Source organism: Dryobates pubescens, chromosome 15, assembly GCF_014839835.1.
Source record: "Dryobates pubescens isolate bDryPub1 chromosome 15, bDryPub1.pri, whole genome shotgun sequence".
Taxonomy (NCBI): Eukaryota; Metazoa; Chordata; class Aves; order Piciformes; family Picidae; genus Dryobates; species Dryobates pubescens.
The window spans coordinates 20,434,765-20,439,129 of NC_071626.1; positions in this window are offsets into that span (position 1 = coordinate 20,434,765).

Below are 4,365 nucleotides of genomic sequence, written 5' to 3' on the forward strand. Positions count from 1 at the left end.
TTGTAGTTTTGAATGCAAGAGCTAGCCAGCACCCAAATACCAACTACTTTGGTAAGCAAAAGTGATTGTCATGCTCACAAGACTTCTCCCTGACTTTGATCACATTTGCTGGAATCCAGGGGGGTTCCACTCATTTTGCCAGCAGAGAATCAGGTTATTGTCCACAGGGAGGTGAGATTGAAAATGCACTCCTTGTGCAGGTAAGTTACTGGAACTGCCCAGGGTTAACTATTTACACTTGGAGGGTTTCTCTCCACTGAAACTCTGCACATGAGGGCACAACTACCCTCCTCCCTGCCCTCTGCCTTAGGCACATGTTGCACTCCTGCAGAGCTGGCACAGGCAGTGGGTATCTCCTACTCTGAGCTGGAGCTTAGAGAGGTCAGCAGAGATCTTGACCTGAGAAATACGTCAGTACTACCACATTTGAAGGTAACTTCTTTTGGTTTGTATTCCACTGTAGGGTTCCTTGTCTACTTTCTTTTAGTAGAAATTTTCTGTGGCAAAAAGGGCTGTGATTGTTATGAAGCTATTTCCCCCCATCAGTTCATTAGGTTCACATTTAATACAACTCACACACAAGGTAGTTGTAAAAGTTGACTTCCAATAGTGTACCTTGAAGGTGGGCACCTCTTTTCTGAATCTTGTGTGTGGTAGCTAGACTTCTCCTTTGTAGCTTTGAAAGCATTCCAGGTATATTTGTGTGGGCTATCCAAATCCCATGATGCTTTATTTATAAGTGTAGATTGTATCTACACAACAATTCCTTTATTCAGGTTGAAGCATGATCCACATGTGCTGAAATTTCAGGCTGGAAGTCATGCATTAAAACTGTCCAAAACTTGATTTTTTTTTTGAGACACTATTTTATTTTTCATAAGACTAATTAATTCAAGCACAAATGTTATCTGCTTCAAGGCATATGCAGCCTATCAGCAAAAAATATTACCACTTGAAATAATTTTTGTGGCTATTCCTTCAAGGTTTTGTTATTTTTCATATTGTTTCCCATATAAAAACACATGTGATACGTCTTACAGTTTGAAGAGATCAGTAACACTCCTCCTCTAGTACTATTATTCCTTGAGGTTTTATGTATGAGTACTCCATGGGGCTCTACTCTTGGGGAGAAAGTTCCCTTGCTACAGTTAGCTTGCACCAGTTTTGCAGGAGGTCTGTGGACAGCTGCCAAATGAAGTTTTGCAGGAGAAAATTCTCATGGAGCAGCACTCTGAAATTATTTTACCACTTGTATCTTTGCCTTATTAATTCTTTTTGAGACCTAAAGAAACTGGAATTACTAAAATAAGGGCATCTGATAGCATAGCAACACCATGATAGCATAGCAATGCCAGATCCTCTGTGCACCTTTCCAGAAGGTGAAAACTTTGTGTAAAGAAGACGGTGGAACACCTTCTGTAGAAATTATGCTTCTAAAAGCAGAAGATATACTTCCTTCCTCCCCACTGCCTTCTTTCACATCTTGTCCTTCCATGTTTCATCACTCATAGGGGCCAGTCATTCAGAATTTGTGTTCCTTCTGTCTCTGCTACTACTTACTCCTAAGAAAACCCACGATATGCCTTGCAGGCTGAGCTCTCTTGGTCTTGCAGCCACGTCAGGCCTGGCACGGCAACACCACGTGATCTTTAGGCTGCTGGCTTGGCACTTAGGAGTGTGCTGCTTCAGGCTAGGGCTCTATTTGGCAGCAAAATTCAATCAGTGCAACTGAGCGCAGCTAAACCCATGACAAGTCGGTTCCCCTTGCACAGCGCTTCCTCCACTGATGAACATGATGCAGCTCTGAATGGGCAGCCTCCTGAACAGGAGCTGCCCTCTGCTTTACCTCTACACAGCAGGAGGCCAAAGCCTAAAACTTCTGCATTTAGGTGACCACCATACAAAACAAGCTCCTGGAGAAACAAGCTGGCTGAGCATGGGAATGTACACTGGCTCGCTCACTCTGAATGTCCTTACTTGTCCTCAGCCAAAGAATATCTTGCACCCTTCTGATGAAGTTTGTAATACACTGAGGGCATTGATGCTCAGTCAGCCAGACGCATCACATCAGGGACACCGTGTCCTGCTTTAGGCATGAGGGGCAGCTCCCTGTGCTAGGGCTACTCCTAGGTACATTTGCAGAGGCTCTTGCACCCGATTCTGAATGCCTGACACTACTAGCCTGCCACAGACAGGCAGCATTGGGTCACACAGGAAGTAGCAACTTCATCAGCTACAACAAGCATTTCCTTGTTGGTGACCTGTTTTCCTGGTTCTGAGATTCCATGCTCCCACAAGCCTTGCAGAACTGGCTCCCAGTAGGCATGCCAGTGTGCAGCCAGTTGTCAGGCTGGTGGTTGACACAACAACCTACACTGTGGCTTGGAGAGGCACTTATGTGTGCTGCTGATGCTGCCCTCTGCCAGCATGTGCTAGTGGGCTGGCCAGGGTGTGGCAGCTGTGGCTTGCCTCACCAGGACTGTCCCTCCATTACAAGGGCCTTTCCCTCTGCTATCAGCTTCCATATCACAACTGGATTGCGCAGACAGGCACGATGGCAAGTGTTGTTGCAGGCACTGGAGATGAGTTTGGCAAAGCTGTGGAATTCTTTTAATGGGAGTGCAGAAAATCCTTTAAAGTGGAATTCATCTCTCCTGACTTTCCATTGCCAAAAGCTGATCTTGTTGTCTAGCCTTCTTCCATGGTCACACCTGGAGTTCATTTCATTCCACAGATAAAGTATCTACAACAGACTACATAACTCACACTTTTGGAAATGCATCTTTTTCCTACTCTGGCTCTAAAGAGAAACTGAGTGGCTCATCTGGAAGTGTCTACACTGAATCCATGCAATGCTGCCTTATACGTAGTTTATACCATTTGTGTGCAACAGCTGCAAGAACTATCATACTCTCTACAGATAAATTTGTATTCAACTTTAAAATACATCCATTGAGGTGTTTATGGGAGTTTTCTGGGTGTCTCATGTCAGGAACTCTACCTCTTGTCCTCTCAGACAATGGGTTTGCAGTTACCTTCCCTACAGACTTGCCCTTTCCCCAGTTTGTAGGCTGATAGCAATGGTAAATAGGGGGACCCATGGCTAATAGGTTTTGGTCATCTGATTGCATGTAACAGCACAGAGCTTGCTTTTGCAGAAACCTGTATTACAGTATGATGGTATTGCAGACTTTGTGGAAAAACATGTGTGAACCTATTTCTTGAGACAGCACCTGGGATGACTGCTGGGTCAGAATCTGTCCTTGTGCTGGATAGTTCTGCTCCAGAGAAGACACAGGTGTGTTTGCACTCTGTATGTGCCCTATTAGACCTGAAAGATGATTTTCTACTTGTGGTTGGTCAGGATGGAAGAGCCGGGCTAGCTTTTGTTTGGCTGGTCTGTAAGAAGCTTGGAGGCTTAACTGTGTTATCCCAAGTCACCTATTGGCACCTGCAGGAACTACCTGTGGCTGTGTTAAATAATCCTGATTTATAATAGGCAGAGGGTCTGATGGCAGGCTGTGATTTTCTGAGGGCATCTCTTTCTCTTTCGGTCTTCACAAGGGTAGCCCTTTTGAATGTCTGCATTGGGGTGGTGACATAAAATGTCCATACCAAACACTGGCAGATGTCAATACACATTTCATGACCTTTGAAGAGCTAAGTTATCCCTTAGCATCTCTACTGATCCTCACCAAAGGCATGAAAAAGCACAAGTTACTGAGGCTGCAGGTAAGATGCTTTGAAAAAAAGTGAACCTGCTTTTTTCAGGGCTCTTTATGTGGGCCCCTGCCTGGGTAGTGAGGTTCTCCTCTCCCTCTGCTCTTCCCTGGTGAGGCTGCAGCTGGAATATTGTGTCCAGTTCTGAGCCCCTCAGTTTAAGAAGGACCTCAGGGAACTGCTTGAGAGAGTCCAGTTCAGAGCCACAAAGGTGATGAAGGGAGTGAAACATCTCCCTTATGAGCAAAGGCTGAGTTAGCTGGGTCTCTTTAGCTTGGAGGAGACTGAGGGCTGACCTCATTTATGTTTATAAAGATGTGAAGGGTAAGTACCATGAGGACAGAATCAGGCTCTACTCAGTGCAGGTTCTGCTCAGTGATGTCCAAGGATAGGACAATGGGTAACAGATGCAAGCTGGAGCAGAGAAGGTTCCATGTGAACATGAGAAAAAAACACTCTGAGGGTGACAGAGTTCTGGAAGAGGCTGCCCAGAGAGATTGTGGAATCTCCTTCTCTGGAGACATTCCAAACCTGCCTAGGTGCAGTCCTGTGTGACCTACTGTGTGTGATCTTGTTCTGGCCGGGGGGTTGAACTAGATGATCTTTCAAGGTCTCTTCCAGCCCCTAACATTCTGGGTGGTTCTC